Raw genomic sequence first — 22661 nt, forward strand, 5'->3', positions numbered from 1 at the left:
TGCACATCTCCGGGCGCCACTTATCCTGCGTATAATCAGCTCTCGTATCCTCAGGCTCTGCTTACAAAATGTCAATTATCTTTCAATTTGGACAAGTTTTAAAAAGGATATATCTTGTTGATCTCTTCCTATCAGCGGAAAGAAAAGTTTATTGAGCTGCAGACCGCGACATGGCGTCTCCTGACCGGAATATAGATCTAGATACGAGTCCATCCTACGTAAGGATAGATAGATAGATAGATAGATAGATAGATATGAGCAGTGCGACCAGGATGCTGTGGAGGATGAGGCCCATTTCCTGCTGCGGGGCCCCAAATACTCAGCAGTGAGGGAGACTCACTTCAGGAGACTGTCTGATCTCTGCCCAGACTTCACCTCCATGGAGGAGGAAGAGAGACTCTCCGTACTGCTGGGGGAAGAGGAGAACACAGCGGCCACAGCAGCACAATATATTACTGCCTGCCATGGACTGAGAGGAGCCTGATATACCATGGACTCCTCTACCCCCACCCTGGACGTGTCCCCAAACCTACACAATTATTTCCCACTTGCTTTGGCAATGCCAATATGTGCTTAGACCTGCCAATAAAGCTGATTTGAATTAGATATTAGGTAGATAGATAGATAGATAGTATATGAGATAGATAGATAGATAGATAGATAGATAGATAGATAGATATCCTGAGCCGGTACAGACTGAGCGCCCACAGCCTGCTCATTGAATCCGGGCGTCACCGACAGAGGTACATGCCCAGGGAGAGCAGACTGTGCCAGCAGTGCGACCAGGAGGCCGTGGAGGATGAGGCTCATTTCCTGCTGCGGTGCCCCAAATACTCAGCAGTGAGGGAGACTCACTTCAGGAGACTGTCTGATCTCTGCCCAGACTTCACCTCCATGGAGGAGGAAGAGAGACTCTCCATACTACTGGGGGAAGAGGAGAACACAGCGGCCATTGCAGCACAATATATTACTGCCTGCCATAGACTGAGAGGAGCCTGATATACCATTAACTCCTATACCCCCACCCTGTATATGTCCCCATACCCCAACCCACCCAATTATTTCCCACTTTCTTTGGCAATGCCAATAAAGCTGATTTGAATTAGATAGGTAGATAGATAGATAGATAGATAGATAGATAGATAGATAGATAGATAGATAGATAGATAGATAGATAGATAGATAGATAGATGATAGATATGAGGACTGTGTGATCTGGCTGATAACATGTAATAATCCGCTCACACGGATACATATTACATACTTGTATGATGGAGTCAGAGGTGAAGCCGTACCTCGCGCCTCCTGTCCCTTTATGTGAGAAGATGGATTACTCACCAGGCGGGGGCTCAGCTAACAGCATTAACCTCACCTATCAGCGGAGCAGATTTTCCTCCAGGCCCTGGGAACCTCATAAGATGTGAGGCTCAATTTAAAATAAAAATGCAGGAATATATGGGTCTGCGCCTGAACGCCCACCGCTCACCGACCGCCATAACCGCATTTATCCACTTACATTTCTAGGAAAGTTCTTGCAATAAAATTCCTCTTCTGCAAATCAACTCCCATCATGGAGCAGATCAGTGAATGTCAAGAGGGATACAGGGACGATGTTACAAGAAACAGTGAAGCGCGTCAGCGGCAGGAAAATGGCGCAGAAGATTAAGCTTCCACGTAATGGGAGGGTTCAGCCTGTACCCCATACAGACACTAGAGAGCAAGGACCACAGGACCAGACTATAGACCACCAGGACCAGACGACAAGCCACCAGAATCAGATGACAGACCACCATGACCAGACTACAGACCACCAGGACCAGAACATGAACCACCAGAATCAGACTACAGACCACAAGGACCAGACTACAGACCACCAGAATCAGACTACAGACCACAAGGACCAGACTACAGACCACCAGAATCAGACTATTGACCACCAGGACCAGATTACAGACCACCAGAACCAGACTACAGACCACCAGGACCAGATTACAGACCACCAGAACCAGACTACAGACCACCAGGACCAGATTACAGACCACCAGGACCAGATTACAGACCACCAGAACCAGACTACAGACCACCAGGACCAGACTACTAACCACCAGGACCTGACTACAGACCACCAGGACCTGACTACAGACCACAAGGACCAGACTACCACTGACCACCAGACACAGAATGCAGCTTATAAACAGGCACTGTGGGGAAGTTCGGGGACCATTGTGCACAACCGTGGGCAGCACCCGATTAGCGCCAGGGTAATGAATTACATACCAATGAACTCCCAGACCTGGGCCCCTTGTACCAGCCGCCGCTCAGCGGGGGCGGCACCAGCTCTCCAGGGGCCAGGCAGGGAGATCAGAATGTACAACCTCAGCTGTTCCTGTAGTGCAGCAGGACTGGTGTCAGATGATACAAGGTGTCTGACCCTGGAGAAGGATAACCGTGGTCATGGAGGAGACCCAGCCCAGATTTACTAATCCTGTAGATGGCAGGTGCGAAAAGGTGCATCTTAGGTCACGCCCCCTTCCAGTGAAGCTCTGCCCCCTCTCATCTTTTCTGAGAAAGTTGGAAAAATGTGTAGAAACCCTAGTTGTGTCAAAATTGTGCCACTTTTTGGACCAAATCTAGGTGCAAACACTAGATGAATAGATCCGGGAGGGGCAGGAATCCACTGTCGCGATAGTGTGAGGGTGAACTGAGGGTGGAGTAAAAATAACAGGGGTCTCTCCCAGTGTCACGCCCCGCCCTCCGATCCTGCACTAAGCGTAACACGATACAGCACTTTAGCTCAGATTGTCAGTTTAAGACTTTTCTAGACACCGGTGCGGACGCCATATATCAGCGAATATCATCCGACAATCTGCGGGGAAGCAGAAACTTAAGAGATGGCGGCGCAAGACTCCGGGAAGCTCCAGTATTCTCTAATTGCGCCCTGATTGTTCGCTGTTGTTTTACGCTCCCGTTTAATTGTCTGCGTTTTTGTCTCAGTTTAAATTAACAATTTCATTTAACTTTAAAGTTTAATTAACACAAAATAATCAGCGGCTTCTAATGAGCAGAAGGCGAAAATGTGCGAGACGGTCCCAGAGTCCCAGCAAAGACAAACCTCGACCTGACGGACACCCCAGAGTCATGTACACCGAGATCAAGTCACCTCCATGTGTTATCTGTGGTGTTACATAGGACTGCAGGAGACATCTGCTACATTATCTGTGCTCAGAGAGTTATCACTGTGTTATCTGTGGTGTTACATAGGACTGCAGGAGACATCTGCTACATTATCTATACACAGAGAGCTATCCCTGTGTTATCTGTGGTGTTACATAGGACTGCAGGAGACATCTGCTACATTATCTGTGCTCAGAGAGTTATCACTGTGTTATCTGTGGTGTTACATAGGACTGCAGGTGACATCTACTACATTATCTGTACTCAGAGCTATCACTGTGTTATCTGTGGTGTTACATAGGACTGCAGGTGACATCTACTACATTATCTGTACTCAGAGAGTTATCACTGTGCTATCTGTGGTGTTACATAGGACTGCAGGTGACATCTACTACATTATATGTACTCAGAGAGCTATCACTGTGTTATCTGTAGTGTTACATAGGACTGCAGGTGACATCTAATACATTATCTGTACTCAGAGCTATCACTGTGTTATCTGTAGTGTTACATAGGACTGCAGGTGACGTCTACTACATTATCTGTACTCAGAGTTATCACTGTGGTATCTGTGGTGTTACATAGGACTGCAGGTGACATCTACTACATTATCTGTACTCAGAGAGCTATCACTGTGTTATCTGTAGTGTTACATAGGACTGCAGGTGACATCTAATACATTATCTGTACTCAGAGCTATCACTGTGTTATCTGTAGTGTTACATAGGACTGCAGGTGACGTCTACTACATTATCTGTACTCAGAGTTATCACTGTGGTATCTGTGGTGTTACATAGGACTGCAGGTGACATCTACTACATTATCTGTATTTAGAGCTATCACTGTTATCTGTGGTGTTACATAGGACTGCAGGTGACATCTACTACATTATCTGTACTCAGAGATATCACTGTGTTATCTCTGGTGTTACATAGGACTGCAGGTAAAATCTGCTGCATTATCTGTACTCAGAGAGATATCACTGTGTTATCTCTGGTATTACATAGGACTGCAAGTAAGATCTGCTGCATTATCTGTACTCAGAGAGATATCACTGTGTTATCTCTGGTGTTACATAGGACTGCAGATGACATCTACTACATTATCTGTACTCAGAGCTATCACTGTGTTATCTCTGGTATTACATAGGACTGCAAGTAAGATCTGCTGCATTATCTGTACTCAGAGAGATATCACTGTGTTATCTCTGGTGTTACATAGGACTGCAGGTGACATCTACTGCATTATCTGTACTCAGCGAGTTATCACTGTGTTATCTCTGGTGTTACATAGGACTGCAGATGACATCTACTACATTATCTGTACTCAGAGAGTTATCACTGTGTTATCTCAGGTGTTACATAGGACTGCAGATGACATCTACTACATTATCTGTACTCAGAGAGTTATCACTGTGTTATCTCTGGTGTTACATAGGACTGCAGGTCACATCTACTACATTATCTGTACTCAGAGTTATCAGTGTGTTATCTCTGGTGTTACATAGGACTGCAGGTGACATCTACTACATTATCTGTACTCAGAGAGTTATCACTGTGTTATCTGTGGTGTTACATAGGACTGCAGGTGACATCTACTACATTATCTGTACTCAGAGCTATCGCTGTTATCTGTGGTGTTACATAGGACTGCAGGTGACATCTACTACATTATCTGTACTCAGAGATATCACTGTGTTATCTCTGGTGTTACATAGGACTGCAAGTAAGATCTGCTGCATTATCTGTACTCAGAGAGATATCACTGTGTTATCTCTGGTGTTACATAGGACTGCAGATGACATCTACTACATTATCTGTACTCAGAGAGTTATCACTGTGTTATCTCTGGTGTTACATAGGACTGCAGGTGACATCTACTGCATTATCTGTACTCAGCGAGTTATCACTGTGTTATCTCTGGTGTTACATAGGACTGCAGATGACATCTACTACATTATCTGTACTCAGAGAGTTATCACTGTGTTATCTGTGGTGTTACATAGGACTGCAGGTGACATCTACTACATTATCTGTACTCAGAGCTATCGCTGTTATCTGTGGTGTTACATAGGACTGCAGGTGACATCTACTACATTATCTGTACACAGAGAGTTATCACTGTGTTATCTGTGGTGTTACTTAGGACTGCAGGTAAAATCTGCTGCATTATCTGTACTCAGAGAGATATCACTGTGTTATCTCTGGTATAACATAGGACTGCAAGTAAGATCTGCTACATTATCTGTACTCAGAGAGATATCACTGTGTTATCTCTGGTGTTACATAGGACTGCAGGTCACATCTACTACATTATCTGTACTCAGAGCTATCACTGTGTTATCTGTGGTGTTACATAGGACTGCAGGTGACATCTACTACATTATCTGTACTCAGAGAGTTATCACTGTGTTATCTCTGGTGTTACATAGGACTGCAGGTCACATCTACTACATTATCTGTACTCAGAGCTATCGCTGTTATCTGTGGTGTTACATAGGACTGCAGGTGACATCTACTACATTATCTGTACTCAGAGTTATCAGTGTGTTATCTGTGGTGTTACATAGGACTGCAGGTGACATCTACTACATTATCTGTACTCAGAGTTATCACTGTGTTATCTGTGGTGTTACATAGGACTGCAGGTGACATCTACTACATTATCTGTACTCAGAGATATCACTGTGTTATCTCTGGTGTTACATAGGACTGCAGGTAAAATCTGCTGCATTATCTGTACTCAGAGATATCACTGTGTTATCTCTGGTATTACATAGGACTGCAAGTAAGATCTGCTGCATTATCTGTACTCAGAGAGATATCACTGTGTTATCTCTGGTGTTACATAGGACTGCAGGTGACATCTACTACATTATCTGTACTCAGAGCTATCACTGTGTTATCTGTGGTGTTACATAGGACTGCAGGTGATATCTACTACATTATATGTACTCAGAGAGTTATCACTGTGTTATCTGTGGTGTTACATAGGACTGCAGGTGACATCTACTACATTATCTGTACTCAGAGTTATCACTGTGGTATCTGTGGTGTTACATAGGACTGCAGGTGACATATACTACACTATCTGTGCTCAGAGAGTTATCACTGTGTTATCTCTGGTGTTACATAGGACTGCAGGTGACATCTACTACATTATCTGTACTCTGAGTTTAATGACGAAATCCACTCTGCTATATCTATAAAATCACATATATCAGCCGGAGCAAGAAGCGGAATTATCTCGCAGGAATGGCGAATGTAATAAGATTAATGTTTGTATTTTTGGCCGCAGAACGTTATTTCATTACATCCTATGGGATCAGCTGCGATTCGGGATAATTTATTTGACATTTCGCCTTCATTCTCTCATTTCACTCAGGTAACTATAAATAACAAAGGAAACATCTCAAAGAGATAAAACAATAAAACACATTTCTCGGTATAAGACCCCCCTCCCCCCCCCATCATGAATTATGTCCAATCCATAAAATGCACAATGTTGACGAGACAGAAGAACAACACGGCAGAAGCCGTTCATCCTAGTAATGGAGATGAGAAGAGAGCGAGGGGGACGCTTCCCTCTCATCAGCTCATCCCCCACAATGCAACAGACACTGATCCAGCAGGGGCAGGCAGTGAGATGTGATCCATGCAGCTCTGGATGTGACTGGAGCATAAGGATTACAAAGTAAACCAGTAACCCCTGCGGTATCTCACAGGGTGTCCTCCTGTCCAATGTGCGATTCCTAAATATCCCATATAAAGTCAGCGCGTCCTCCGTCAGCCCCGGTCCCGAGCGACGCTGCCTATTTAGGGCATATCTCCGGCTTATCTCCTGATAAATCGCTTTAACATTTATTACATTTTTATTCTTCATTTGTTCTAATAAAAGTAAATCTTTCCTGTTTATTTTTAGAGCAATTTCGTTTTAGAATCTTATTAAGGTCAAATTAAAATCTCTTTTATTTGGAATTTATGACACAACTTTCCTACAAGCCAAAGGTAGTTAAACTTTCCCTGACCCAAGAGACACACGTCGCCTCCGCCGGAGGGAGGCTGCCAGGGGGGGAAGGGGAGTAAAATAATGCAAAAAAACGGAGAACGCAGCGTAATCGATCGTCACCATCTCATCATATAAATGAGCAGAACATCTAGGCGACACTCGGTAATATATCCTAGCAGGGAACACAGCAAACAGTCCAGGCAAAAAGAAGGCAGGGAGGTGGGGGATGCAGCTGCAGATTCTCTCCTTCTGTGGATCAGGAGTCATCTAACCGGCTGGAGTCACTGAGAAAACCTGGCTGGAAAAGGGGCACATCCAACACTTATTCAGACCCCAAATCTGCAGGTTACACAGGAACTCCACCTAATCCTGACAGCTAATGCTACTTTCATACTAGTGTTTTTATTTTCCGGCGCCGAGTTCCGTCCTTGGAGCTCAATACCGGAAAAGAACGGATCAGTTTTATCCTAATGCATTCTGAATGGAGAGCGATCCGTTCAGGATGCATCAGTCCAGTCCCTCTTACGTTTTTTGGACGAAGATAATACCGCAGCATGCCGCAGTTTTCTCTCTGCCCAAAAATCCTGAACACTTGCCGGAATGCCAGATCCGGCATTAATTTCCATTGAAATGCATTAATGCCGGATTCGGCCCCAAGTGTTCCAGCAAAACGCATGCGCATGCACAGACCTTTAAAAATGAGAAAAAAATAATACCGGATCCGTTTTTCCGGATGACAACCGGAAAGATGGATCCAGTATTGCAATGCATTCGGATGCGTCTCACAAATGCATCCGTTTGCGTCCGGATTGCCGGATCCGGCGACGGAACTGCCTGCCAGAATCCTCTGCCGCAAGTGGGAAAGTATCCGAAGGAGTCAGTACATAAATGTTATACAATGTATCAATCCAAGGCAAGTAAACAATAAATAAATAAATCTTATACAATGTATCAATCCAAGGCAAGTAAACAATAAATAAATAAATCTTATACAATGTATCAGGCAGGTCTGCACTGATATAAATGTAACCGTGAGAAATGCTAAATCTGTTCGGGTTTTCATGAAGAAATGAGACACAAAGGGGGTCATTTATTAAGAAATATACACGACTATTTGGGGTAATTTATGGTGCAGGTTTTGTGGTGAATGAATTTTGCGGCAAAATCTGCAACTTTTCTCCGTCTACGCCACTTTCCCAAGGCAACAGAAAAAGGGGCCGTGTTGTGGGTGGGTAAGAGGCCGCGCTGGCGGGCCGGTCTCATTTACCATCGTCTACATCAGTTTATGGTGTGGAAAATGGTCCTAAACTACGCCAACAAGGGAGATGGTGTAGTGTAAACCACGTCGCACGGTCAGTGGAACCAAGCACCAAAGTCACGGAGGACTGCGCCTTTACATAAATTTGGTGCATCCACCACCAGCGCATGGGGATTAGGATCGGCGTATAAATCACCAGTCTTAATAAATGACCCCCAAAGTCAATAAGGAAGAAGCGTAACTGTTCATCGTGTTATAATTTTCATTTACATAAAGCTGGATGAGCGCACAACTTACTAAGCCAACAGAGGGCACAACGTCAGACCCCAGCGGCGGCCATTAGACATTGCCATCCAGTGGTCCAGGGCCCCGAGGGCTGTCACCTTTAGTATCTGCATTATTACAGGGTATAGCTCTAAATAACAATGCAGGGTTTGCAGAAAGCCGGGCGACAACCTCCAGTGTAATGGCGCAGCCGTCGCTGGGTATCGGTTACCCGTCTAGGGGACAAAATGTTCGATAGTCGGGATTTCTAATGGTGCGAGGTCTGGAAGTTTGAGGAGAAGCTTCTGGGCCCCAGTGAAAAATGTGTAATCAGACGTCCATCTGCCACTTCTATCTTCTAATGGGGCAGGGGATCCTCCGGGTGCCCTCGGGCTCTGCCCCTGTGTGTCGTCTTGTGGATACATATTACGCTGCCCGCAGGCTGTAGATCTGCCCTGTCAGAGGAGTGGACATACCTGCACAGGGGCCCGGTAGATGAGACCTGCATGCAGTCTAATAGACAGTAGGAATCTGCTCCTAAGGGAATGAGATGTTACTGGAGGGAAGAGAGAGACATGGGGTGAGATACTGGAGACCAAGGGGCCCCCTGCGTCCACCATTGTAGTCACTGTGTACCCAACCACCTGCTTACGTGGAACACACAGAATAGTAAATGATGGCGGCGCTGTGACAGAGCGGGCGAGCTGTCGGCACATTGTAAGACTCGATTCCCACCCGGCGGAGCTTTGTTCTGCGGCTTCTGATGGCGCTGATCACAAAACCCGCCGCTCGCCTGACAGCTCCTGCCTCGTCTTCTCTTTCCTTGGGGTGTCGACTTAAACAAATCACTTTGGCGCACTCACAGCACAAACCATGGAGGTCGAGAGCGACTACTGAAAATGTTCTGAGAGGTAGAAATCAAAGACGAGCTGCGATGGCGCTCACCCCAATACAAGAGCCGCTACGGGCGCAGCAATCAACCGCAGGGCGGCCGTCAGGACCTCCACCAGCAGACACCTGCCTGCACATCATCGCAGGCTCGGACTGGCCCACAGGGGAGCAGGTGAATCCCCGGTGGGCCCCTAGTCCTCCAACCCACAGTAGACTGACCTATAGATGAGATGGCTGAGAGGCTATACAGTACTGGGCAGTGTGGGCAGGTAGTATATGCATGTAGCTTTACAGTGGGCCCTGGCTGCCCCAGTCCGACACTGGCTGGAGGGGTCACCTGACACAGGGATTGAGCCCATTCTTCTCCAAGGAAGTGTTGAGGGGCCGCAGCCACGTCTTTTATAGAGCGGAGGGGGCACACACCCGGGGGGTCACACCTCACTATTTCACAGCGGGTCGTCCAGTTACTTGTATGTAGCCATTGCCCCATTACTTGTTACATTGTGGCACTTCTGTGAAGCAGGCGTACGAGGGGGGGCACAGGGCCAGTCTGAGCCGTGTTCCAGTGTAGCTGCCTATAGGTGGCAGTAGAGTGACAGTCATCTTCCTCCCCCAGCATTGCCTGTACAACACCTGCCCCCAACATCTCAATCCAAAATCATTTTAACCCCTTCCCCCATTCTGCCTTGAAATGCCCCTTTCAGTCATGCCCGTAGCAGCTGCCTCTAAAGGGGTTTTTCCAGTAAAAATTTTTAGCTAGTGAATTCATTAGAATGCATCTGATCCGTTTTGGACCGCTGAGCCCTGAACGGATCTCACAAACGGAAAGCCAAAACGCCAGTGTGAACGCAGCCCTTAAATGATACAAAACCTCTTTTTCCTAAATTCCGGCACTGATATTAAAGCCAGAGGCCGCGCTGCGGCGCCTCCATCGCGCCTTCCTCCCGTTGTCTTGCAGCCATCACCCCTGCAGGTTTGAAGCTTCCTTTGGCGCCGGAGTCGTCTGACAGCCGCGTTATTCTGCAGCACGCACAAGTTATAATTGACCTCGTTGTCGCCTGCGCTCTACTGCCAGGAGGAGTCGGTGCAAGAAAAGAATCTTTATTCTGCCGATGACGGGACGGTGACGCGGCGCCTGCTCCTCGCGGTTTGACGAGCAGAGACTCTGGACTTGGAAAAACAAAAGCAAAGCAATTTATTTCTCAGCTAAACCCGTCAAGGAGAAGCGCGACGCGTCCACTGGAAACACGGCGAAAGTTCCAGAACTCGGGGGCGACTCGAGGTGTCGGCGAAGTCTAGAAGTATCCAGTATTCTGCCGCGAGCCCTGACCTACTGAATGCGGCTGCGGGGTCACTTTCTAGGGTCACTGGAGCAGGAGACATGGATCTGGGGGCGTTTTTGAGTTTAGTTTTCCACAATATACCGGGGTGCGCTGAAGACGAAAAGACAAAACCTTACAAAAATCTAAATGTATCTGCTGTCTTGTGCAATTCCTCTGTACTTCCTCCTAGAAATGTGTGAATTAAATGACAATGGGGCATTGGGACACACCCGTTACACAAGAGGAATGGTGACACCCAGCTGTCAGTATATTTATAAAGAGGAATAACAGAGGAATGGCCCAGGGCAGAATAAGAGATACTCAAAAAAGTGAGAATTATTTCATGGAGAATACACACAATTAATAAAAAATTTAAGTCAGTCATCTCTATGGGCACTATATAGCATTATTTCTATGAGCACTGTATGGCACCATTTATCTGGGCACTGTATGGCATTATTCGGGCACTGTATGGCACCATTTATCTGGGCACTGTATGGCACCATTTATATAGGCACTGTATGGCACCATTTATCTGGGCACTGTATGGCACCATTGAGCCGGGCACTGTATGGCACTATTTATCCAGGCACTGTATGGCACCATTTACCATTTATCTGGGCACTGTATGGCACCATTTATCTGGGCACTGTATGGCACCATTTATCCGGGCACTGTATGGCACCATTGATCCGGGCACAGTATGGCACCATTGATCCGGGCACTGTATGGCACCATATAAATGATATCTGTAATGAAGCGCAGCTCTCCGCTCAGATCTCTGTCCCCTTCAGTCTGGGGGTGTATGGCCTACACGTGTCACATACGTGTCACATGTACGTGGGGCTCCTGCGGCACTGTCCAGGCCAGTGGACACATTCCAGTATTTCCTCCACGGGGCGGCCTGCTGCTCGGCGATCACTTCTGAGTCCTTGAACACTTGGTCTCCGTAATGTGAGGACATTTCCTCGGCCGCGGCCTTCTCATTCTTCTCCATTCCTCAGCACACAATACGTTTCTTAGGGCATTGTCTCCTGCTCGGAGGCGTCTTCTCGCCCATCGCCAGCTGCTTCCTCCTCGTTTCCGCTCTGCTGATGAGACTTCATGTTTCAGATATTTAGTTTGATACTTTTTTATGTAAAATGCTTCTTGTTCTAGATAAAGACTGAAGCCTCCAAAGCCAGATCCAAAATCTTGCGGGTCTCCGGCCAGCGGTCAGGCTGTAGGACCTCACTACTGCCCCCCACTGTTTGCACAGCGCATGCAGAGCCCAGTACTCAAAAACACATAGCATCTCCTAGGGAGCACATTCAGGAGAGCAGCTCTGGATGTGACTGGAGTATAGGACATGATGTAGGGCAGCAGGACAGGTCTCCAGTGATAACCCTTCATGGGTATCAGAAAAGGCGCCACACCTTTCCACAGGTTGTATGTGGTATTGCACTTTAGCCTCATTCACTGCAATGGAGCTGAGCTGCAATACCAGACCCAACCACAGACAGATGTCTCCATCATGGTGCAGCTGGGGGGCAGCACGCTGGAGGGGCGTAGGATGGGGGCAAATGGTCTCCTGGCCCTGCTCTCCAGTCCCACGTTCCCTCCTCATCACAGGACACTTACAGTTCCTGCACCCCTTCCGCCTACAAAACAGTGGTCGGGACAGATAAGGGGGAGGGGCGGTAGTCGGGACAGACACAAGGGGGAGGGGCGGTGGTCAGAACAGACACAAGGGGGAGGGGCGGTGGTCAGGACAAACAAGGGGGAGGGGCGGTGGTCGGGACAGACACAAGGGGGAGGGGCAGTGGTCAGGACATACACAAGGGGGAGGGGCGGTGGTCAGGACATACACAAGGGGGAGGGGCAGTGGTCAGGACAGACACAAGGGGGAGGGGCAGTGGTCGGGACAGACACAAGGGGGAGGGGCGGTGGTCAGGACAGACAAGGGAGAGGGGCGGTGGCCGGGACAGACACAAGGGGGAGGGGCGGTGGTCGGGACAGACACAAGGGGGGGGGGGTGGTCTGCAGACATCAGGGGGATCATGTGGCTCGCCTCCAAGGGATCGGCAGTTTATGGCGGGCTACAAGAGTCTATGGCTCCCGTCCTCATTGGCCCTGGACCTGACTGCAACCAATGTAACCCAAGAGACAGTCATCTGAGACCGGCCGCCCTGGACCCGACTACAACCAATGTAACCCAAGAGACGGTCATCTGTGCAGCTCGATACATTGTAGCAGGGAGAGCTGCATTACTGCTGTATGGAGCGATTCTCTGACGAACCTTCAGCTGTGAGAAGTATTAGTCCAGGGCGCATTGTAAAGCAGGTGGTTGTACATGCAATGGTTCTCGTTCAATGGCTGCAAGCAGAGGTCTTACAGAGCGTTTCCTGATACAGAGATTAAGCTGTATTCACACAGGACTGTGCCTTCAGTGGAGATCTCCATCCAGATGTGACCGATATCAGCCTCGGCTTCAGCCGCCATCATGTTTCCCCCCTCCCCCCCTCTGAGGCCAATATTAATCATTACTGCCCAGATCAAACGCCAGGAAATGATGCATTGTGGGTCAGTGACTCCGAGCCGCGGCCCAACGTCTCAGCAACGACCCCCAGAACGTGAGCAGAATAATCACAAGGAAAATGCAGTGAAGATGGAGGGCGATCCACCATGGACTGCGGAGGGCGCCACACACCAGAGGTTACACATACAGTCGTGGCCAAAAGTTTTGAGAATTACATAAATATTGGAAATTGGAAAAGTTTTTATAATAGCAATTTGCATCTACTCCAGAATGTTATGAAGAGTGATCAGATGAATTGCATAGTCCTTCTTTGCCATGAAAATTAACTTAATCCCCAAAAAACTTTCCACTGCATTTCATTGCTGTCATTAAAGGACCTGCTGAGATCATTTAAGTAATCGTCTTGATAACTCAGGTGAGAATGTTGACGAGCACAAGGCTGGAGATCATTATGTCAGGCTGATTGGGTTGCATAAAAATGGCTTCACAGGCAAGGATATTGTGGCTACTAAGATTGCACCTCAATCAACAATTTATAGGATCATCAAGAACTTCAAGGAAAGAGGTTCAATTCTTGTTAAGAAGGCTTCAGGGCGTCCAAGAAAGTCCAGCAAGCGCCAGGATCGTCTCCTAAAGAGGATTCAGCTGTGGGATCGGAGTGCCACCAGTGCAGAGCTTGCTCAGGAATGGCAGCAGGCAGGTGTGAGCGCATCTGCACGCACAGTGAGGCCAAGACTTTTGGAAGATGGCCTGGTGTCAAGAAGGGCAGCAAAGAAGCCACTTCTCTCCAAAAAAACATCAGGGACAGATTGATCTTCTGCAGAAAGTATGGTGAATGGACTGCTGAGGACTGGGGCAAAGTCATATTCTCCGATGAAGCCTCTTTCCGATTGTTTGGGGCATCTGGAAAAAGGCTTGTCCGGAGAAGAAAAGGTGAGCGCTACCATCAGTCCTGTGTCATGCCAACAGTAAAGCATCCTGAGACCATTCATGTGTGGGGTTGCTTCTCATCCAAGGGAGTGGGCTCACTCACAATTTTGCCCAAAAACACAGCCATGAATAAAGAATGGCACCAAAACACCCTCCAACAGCAACTTCTTCCAATAATCCAACAACAGTTTGGTGAAGAACAATGCATTTTCCAGCACGATGGAGCGCCGTGCCATAAGGCAAAAGTGATCACTAAGTGGCTCGGGGACCAAAACGTGGACATTTTGGGTCCATGGCCTGAAAACTCCCCAGATCTTAATCCCATTGAGAACTTGTGGTCAATCCTCAAGAGGCGGGTGGACAAACAAAAACCCACTAATTCTGACAAACTCCAAGAAGTGATGATGAAAGAATGGGTTGTATCAGTCAGGAATTGGCCCAGAAGGTGATTGAGAGCATGCGCAGTCGGATTGCAGAGGTCCTGAAAAAGAAGGGCCAACACTGCAAATACTGACTCTTTGCATCAATGTCATGTAATTGTCGATAAAAGCCTTTGAAACGTATGAAGTGCGTGTAATTATATTTCACTACATCCCAGAAACAACTGACACAAAGATCTAAAAGCAGTTTAGCAGCAAACTTTGTGAAAACTAATATTTGTGTCATTCTCAAAACTTTTGGCCACGACTGTACATGATGGGGGGGGCGCCACACGCCAGCGGTTACACATACATGATGGGGGGGGCGCCACACGCCAGCGGTTACACATACATGATGGGGGGGGGGCGCCTGTGGTTTGTCACCCCCCCCCCCCCATAACTTAACTATTACTTTTCTGTAGGGGTAAATGCACACGCTCAGGAATTATGTGGAGAATCCGCAGGTGTTTGCAGGGAAATCTGTGCGGACAATCTGCATCAATTGGTGCGGATTTTCCTTTCCCCATTGAAGTGAATGGAGAAAATCCGGTCGGGAAAAATAAAATAAATTGACATGTTGCAGGTTTTAAAATCTGCATTGTGTGAGAATTTCATGTACACGGCCTACGGTGGGGATTTTCCAATCCTGATGGCGTGCATTCAGCCTGAATGAAGTGCAATCATCATATAACGAAGTTCTACAACTTTCTAATAGACTTTATGTTTCAATTTGTCCCCATTTTCAGGTCTCTGAAACATCTTTACCTACATTGAGATGCTGGAGAAAACGTCTTGTGCTTGTTACAATGTATCCTCTGTGAGGTAAACACAGCAGCAGCATAAACCTCTCTCCTGTCCGGGGAGTTTGCTACAATGTATCAGCGCAGGCAGAATTGTCTAGATTGTCTGCCGTTGTCAGGGTATGCTAGGAGTTGTAGTTCCAAGTCTAGTGCGTACAGGGTCAGAGGGCCCAGTCCGAAATGTTCAACTGTAATGAAAAATTCCTAATTGCTTCATTACCCTCCCCCATGGCAGAAGGATCCAAGCAGCAGCCAAAAAATGTAAGAAGTCAGGGTGCCTTTGAAGATATTTAATTAAAATCTAATCCGCGTTCTTAAAGGCTGGGTAAATGAAGCTGTCAGCCGGAGATTTATGCCTTCCTATTTGCATATTACATACAATTCATCAATTACTCATGTTTGAAAGCAATTCCTTTCCCAGGGTGCCGAGCTGCCAGACGTGCCAATGGGCGCCCTGAGACACCGCTCTGTGCCCGCTGGTACCTTGAAGAGCGCCACGTCCATATGGCCCCTGCCCACAGCCGATTTACAAGAAGAGGGGCCCCTGACGTGATGACGGAGCCCATCCCCCGCAAAGTCTGTCAGGTTACGAGAAGCCCTCGGTTCTTCCGGGATCCGGGAGACAAGGAACGTGTCCAGAGACGGAACGAGACTTCACATCAAAGAACATTTATACAAAGTATCAAAATCCACGTCAAGACGCCACCGGCAACAATGGCGCAATTTTTGGGGGAATGTGCGTCAAATCTACGCAGACGATATCACCTCAGCCTGTAGCTCGGCGGTGAGGGGCAGGCATGGAGCGGCATACACCGATTTGTGGTGACGGGCAGATGTGTGCGGTATGAAGTCTTAGAATGGCGCAGTGGTTACCGCTTGGTAACAAGCTCCGCGATCTTGGACTCGAGGCCGGCGGGACGGGATCCTGAGCATCTCCAGCGGTTCTGGTGCCAGGAGATCTCATCACCGGAGGTTCTCGTTCTGAATTCTGCTGGTTTCCTGACACCATAGAGCATTGCATTGTGGGAGGTCACCTGAGCCTAATATCCTGACACGTCCTATCCTGTGGAGATCAATTCTCAGCAGTCATCTTATTATCATCAGACGGGATAACTCTGAAAGGTAAAACCTATTTACAGTTAACACACAATTCACTATCCACAGGTGGTGATGTCATAGCTTATCTACTCCCCCTCACTGTACAATGAACTCTGCAGAGGTAAGAGAGCCTTACTACAATGACATCATAGCTCACCTCATTCCCGTCCCTGCAAAGGTCACAGAGCATGCCCACAACACTCTCCCATAGAAGACAATAGCTCATGTCACATCTCACCTCCTTCCTGCACAGTGACCTCTCACAGGTCACAGAGCATGCCCACAACACTCTCCCATAGAAGACAATAGCTGATGTCACGTCTCACCTCCTTCCTGCGCAGTGACCTCTCACAGATCAAAGAGCATGCCCACAACACTCTCCCATAGAAGACAATAGCTGATGTCACATCTCACCTCCTTCCTGCACAGTGACCTCTCACAGGTCACAGAGCATGCCCACAACACTCTCCCATAGAAGACAATAGCTGATGTCACGTCTCACCTCCTTCCTGCGCAGTGACCTCTCACAGATCAAAGAGCATGCCCACAACACTCTCCCATAGAAGACAATAGCTCATGTCACATCTCACCTCCTTCCTGCGCAGTGACCTCTCACAGGTCACGGAGCATGCCCACAACACTCTCCCATAGAAGACAATAGCTCATGTCACATCTCACCTCCTTCCTGCGCAGTGACCTCTCACAGGTCACGGAGCATGCCCACAACACTCTCCCATAGAAGACAATAGCGGATGTCACATCTCACCTCCTTCCTGCGCAGTGACCTCTCACAGGTCACGGAGCATGCCCACAACACTATTCCATAGAAGACAATAGCTCATGTCACGTCTCACCTCCTTCCTGCGCAGTGACCTCTCACAGGTCACAGAGCATGCCCACAACACTCTCCCATAGAAGACAATAGCTCATGTCACATCTCACCTCCTTTCTGCGCAGTGACCTCTCACAGGTCACAGAGCATGCCCACAACACTCTCCCATAGAAGACAATAGCTGATGTCACATCTCACCTCCTTCCTGCACAGTGACCTCTCACAGGTCACAGAGCATGCCCACAACACTCTCCCATAGAAGACAATAGCTCATGTCACATCTCACCTCCTTTCTGCGCAGTGACCTCTCACAGGTCACAGAGCATGCCCACAACACTCTCCCATAGAAGACAATAGCTCATGTCACATCTCACCTCCTTCCTGCGCAGTGACCTCTCACAGGTCACAGAGCATGCCCACAACACTCTCCCATAGAAGACAATAGCTCATGTCACATCTCACCTCCTTCCTGCGCAGTGACCTCTCACAGGTCACGGAGCATGCCCACAACACTCTCCCATAGAAGACAATAGCTCATGTCACGTCTCACCTCCTTCCTGCGCAGTGACCTCTCACAGGTCACGGAGCATGCCCACAACACTCTCCCATAGAAGACAATAGCTCATGTCACATCTCACCTCCTTCCTGCGCAGTGACCTCTCACAGGTCACAGAGCATGCCCACAACACTCTCCCATAGAAGACAATAGCTCATGTCACATCTCACCTCCTTCCTGCACAGTGACCTCTCACAGGTCACAGAGCATGCCCACAACACTCTCCCATAGAAGACAATAGCTGATGTCACGTCTCACCTCCTTCCTGCGCAGTGACCTCTCACAGATCAAAGAGCATGCCCACAACACTCTCCCATAGAAGACAATAGCTCATGTCACATCTCACCTCCTTCCTGCGCAGTGACCTCTCACAGGTCACGGAGCATGCCCACAACACTCTCCCATAGAAGACAATAGCTCATGTCACATCTCACCTCCTTCCTGCGCAGTGACCTCTCACAGGTCACGGAGCATGCCCACAACACTCTCCCATAGAAGACAATAGCGGATGTCACATCTCACCTCCTTCCTGCGCAGTGACCTCTCACAGGTCACGGAGCATGCCCACAACACTATTCCATAGAAGACAATAGCTCATGTCACGTCTCACCTCCTTCCTGCGCAGTGACCTCTCACAGGTCACAGAGCATGCCCACAACACTATTCCATAGAAGACAATAGCTCATGTCACGTCTCACCTCCTTCCTGCGCAGTGACCTCTCACAGGTCACAGAGCATGCCCACAACACTCTCCCATAGAAGACAATAGCTCATGTCACATCTCACCTCCTTCCTGCGCAGTAACCTCTCACAGGTCACAGAGCATGCCCATAACACTATTCCATAGAAGACAATAGCTCATGTCACGTCTCACCTCCTTCCTGCGCAGTGACCTCTCACAGGTCACAGAGCATGCCCACAACACTCTCCCATAGAAGACAATAGCTCATGTCACATCTCACCTCCTTTCTGCGCAGTGACCTCTCACAGGTCACAGAGCATGCCCACAACACTCTCCCATAGAAGACAATAGCTCATGTCACATCTCACCTCCTTCCTGCGCACTGACCTCTCACAGGTCACAGAGCATGCCCACAACACTCTCCCATAGAAGACAATAGCTCATGTCACATCTCACCTCCTTCCTGCGCAGTGACCTCTCACAGGTCACAGAGCATGCCCACAACACTCTCCCATAGAAGACAATAGCTCATGTCACATCTCACCTCCTTCCTGCGCAGTGACCTCTCACAGGTCACAGAGCATGCCCACAACACTCTCCCATAGAAGACAATAGCTGATGTCACATCTCACCTCCTTCCTGCACAGTGACCTCTCACAGGTCACAGAGCATGCCCACAACACTCTCCCATAGAAGACAATAGCTCATGTCACATCTCACCTCCTTCCTGCGCAGTGACCTCTCACAGGTCACAGAGCATGCCCACAACACTCTCCCATAGAAGACAATAGCTCATGTCACATCTCACCTCCTTCCTGCGCAGTGACCTCTCACAGGTCACGGAGCATGCCCACAACACTCTCCCATAGAAGACAATAGCTCATGTCACGTGTCACCTCCTTCCTGCGCAGTGACCTCTCACAGGTCACAGAGCATGCCCACAACACTCTCCCATAGAAGACAATAGCTCATGTCACATCTCACCTCCTTCCTGCGCAGTGACCTCTCACAGGTCACAGAGCATGCCCACAACACTCTCCCATAGAAGACAATAGCTCATGTCACGTCTCACCTCCTTCCTGCACAGTGACCTCTCACAGGTCACAGAGCATGCCCACAACACTCTCCCATAGAAGACAATAGCGGATGTCACATCTCACCTCCTTCCTGCACAGTGACCTCTCACAGGTCACAGAGCATGCCCACAACACTCTCCCATAGAAGACAATAGCTCATGTCACATCTCACCTCCTTCCTGCACAGTGACCTCTCACAGGTCACAGAGCATGCCCACAACACTCTCCCATAGAAGACAATAGCTCATGTCACATCTCACCTCCTTCCTGCGCAGTGACCTCTCACAGGTCACAGAGCATGCCCACAACACTCTCCCATAGAAGACAATAGCTCATGTCACATCTCACCTCCTTCCTGCGCAGTGACCTCTCACAGGTCACAGAGCATGCCCACAACACTCTCCCATAGAAGACAATAGCTCATGTCACATCTCACCTCCTTCCTGCGCAGTGACCTCTCACAGGTCACAGAGCATGCCCACAACACTCTCCCATAGAAGACAATAGCTCATGTCACATCTCACCTCCTTCCTGCGCAGTGACCTCTCACAGGTCACAGAGCATGCCCACAACACTCTCCCATAGAAGACAATAGCTCATGTCACATCTCACCTCCTTCCTGCGCAGTGACCTCTCACAGGTCACAGAGCATGCCCACAACACTCTCCCATAGAAGACAATAGCTCATGTCACATCTCACCTCCTTCCTGCGCAGTGACCTCTCACAGGTCACGGAGCATGCCCACAACACTCTCCCATAGAAGACAATAGCTCATGTCACGTCTCACCTCCTTCCTGCGCAGTGACCTCTCACAGGTCACAGAGCATGCCCACAACACTCTCCCATAGAAGACAATAGCAGATGTCACATCTCACCTCCTTCCTGCGCAGTGACCTCTCACAGGTCACAGAGCATGCCCACAACACTCTCCCATAGAAGACAATAGCGGATGTCACATCTCACCTCCTTCCTGCACAGTGACCTCTCACAGGTCACAGAGCATGCCCACAACACTCTCCCATAGAAGACAATAGCTCATGTCACATCTCACCTCCTTCCTGCGCAGTGACCTCTCACAGGTCACAGAGCATGCCCACAACACTCTCCCATAGAAGACAATAGCTCATGTCACATCTCACCTCCTTCCTGCGCAGTGACCTCTCACAGGTCACAGAGCATGCCCACAACACTCTCCCATAGAAGACAATAGCTCATGTCACATCTCACCTCCTTCCTGCGCAGTGACCTCTCACAGGTCACAGAGCATGCCCACAACACTCTCCCATAGAAGACAATAGCTCATGTCACATCTCACCTCCTTCCTGCGCACTGACCTCTCACAGGTCACAGAGCATGCCCACAACACTCTCCCATAGAAGACAATAGCGGATGTCACATCTCACCTCCTTCCTGCGCAGTGACCTCTCACAGGTCACAGAGCATGCCCACAACACTCTCCCATAGAAGACAATAGCTCATGTCACATCTCACCTCCTTCCTGCGCACTGACCTCTCACAGGTCACAGAGCATGCCCACAACACTCTCCCATAGAAGACAATAGCTCATGTCATATCTCACCTCCTTCCTGCGCAGTGACCTCTCACAGGTCACAGAGCATGCCCACAACACTCTCCCATAGAAGACAATAGCTCATGTCACATCTCACCTCCTTCCTGCACAGTGACCTCTCACAGATCAAAGAGCATGCCCACAACACTCTCCCATAGAAGACAATAGCTCATGTCACATCTCACCTCCTTCCTGCGCAGTGACCTCTCACAGGTCACAGAGCATGCCCACAACACTCTCCCATAGAAGACAATAGCGGATGTCACATCTCACCTCCTTCCTGCACAGTGACCTCTCACAGATCAAAGAGCATGCCCACAACACTCTCCCATAGAAGACAATAGCTCATGTCATATCTCACCTCCTTCCTGCGCAGTGACCTCTCACAGGTCACAGAGCATGCCCACAACACTCTCCCATAGAAGACAATAGCTCATGTCACGTCTCACCTCCTTCCTGCGCAGTGACCTCTCACAGGTCACAGAGCAAGCCCACAACACTCTCCCATAGAAGACAATAGCTCATGTCACATCTCACCTCCTTCCTGCGCAGTGACCTCTCACAGGTCACAGAGCATGCCCACAACACTCTCCCATAGAAGACAATAGCTCATGTCACATCTCACCTCCTTCCTGCGCAGTGACCTCTCACAGGTCACGGAGCATGCCCACAACACTCTCCCATAGAAGACAATAGCTGATGTCACATCTCACCTCCTTCCTGCGCAGTGACCTCTCACAGGTCACAGAGCATGCCCACAACACTCTCCCATAGAAGACAATAGCTGATGTCACGTCTCACCTCCTTCCTGCGCAGTGACCTCTCACAGGTCACGGAGCATGCCCACAACACTCTCCCATAGAAGACAATAGCTCATGTCACATCTCACCTCCTTCCTGCGCAGTGACCTCTCACAGATCAAAGAGCATGCCCACAACACTCTCCCATAGAAGACAATAGCTGATGTCACATCTCACCTCCTTCCTGCGCAGTGACCTCTCACAGGTCACAGAGCATGCCCACAACACTCTCCCATAGAAGACAATAGCTGATGTCACATCTCACCTCCTTCCTGCGCAGTGACCTCTCACAGGTCACAGAGCATGCCCACAACACTCTCCCATAGAAGACAATAGCTCATGTCATATCTCACCTCCTTCCTGCGCAGTGACCTCTCACAGGTCACAGAGCATGCCCACAACACTCTACCATAGAAGACAATAGCTCATGTCACATCTCACCTTCTTCCTGCGCAGTGACCT

General features: G+C 48.7%; 1 protein-coding gene across 4 annotated transcripts in view; it reads right to left on the reverse strand.

The window, feature by feature from the left end:
• Window positions 1–22661, reverse strand: part of DACH2 (dachshund family transcription factor 2) — a 330161-nt gene that overhangs the window by 197981 nt on the left and 109519 nt on the right. The gene's annotated exons all lie outside the window — the stretch shown is intronic.

Source organism: Bufo bufo, chromosome 8 (assembly GCF_905171765.1).
Source record: "Bufo bufo chromosome 8, aBufBuf1.1, whole genome shotgun sequence".
Taxonomy (NCBI): domain Eukaryota; kingdom Metazoa; phylum Chordata; class Amphibia; order Anura; family Bufonidae; genus Bufo; species Bufo bufo.